Source organism: Lampetra planeri, chromosome 58 (genome assembly GCF_965212315.1).
Source record: "Lampetra planeri chromosome 58, kcLamPlan1.2.h2, whole genome shotgun sequence".
Lineage (NCBI taxonomy): Eukaryota > Metazoa > Chordata > Hyperoartia > Petromyzontiformes > Petromyzontidae > Lampetra > Lampetra planeri.
The window spans coordinates 4,916,824-4,917,210 of record NC_136164.1 but is presented as its reverse complement, the minus strand read 5'-3'; positions in this window follow the sequence as shown (position 1 = coordinate 4,917,210).

The following is a 387-nucleotide window of genomic DNA, read 5'->3' as shown; positions in this document are numbered from 1 at the left end:
ACAAAGAAGGCGGCTGTCGCGAGAGAATCGTTTCTCGCTCGCGGCTCGATGTTTGCCGCGCGCATCGCACGAACAGTAGCGGACGGCAGCACGCAGCAGCAGCAGATGGTGGTGGTGGTGATGGTGGTGATACTTCATCATGATGGTGGTGGTGTGGTGATCATGATGATGATGGTGGTGGTGGTGATGATGATGGCGGTGGTGGTGGTGATGATGATGATGATGGTGGTGGTGGTGATGATGATGATGATCGTGGTGATGATGGTGGTGGTGGTGGTGATGATGATGATGGTGGTGGTGGTGGTGATGATGATGGTGGTGGTGTGGTCATCATGATGATGATGATGGTGGTGGTGGTGATCATGATGATGATGATGGTGGTGGTGG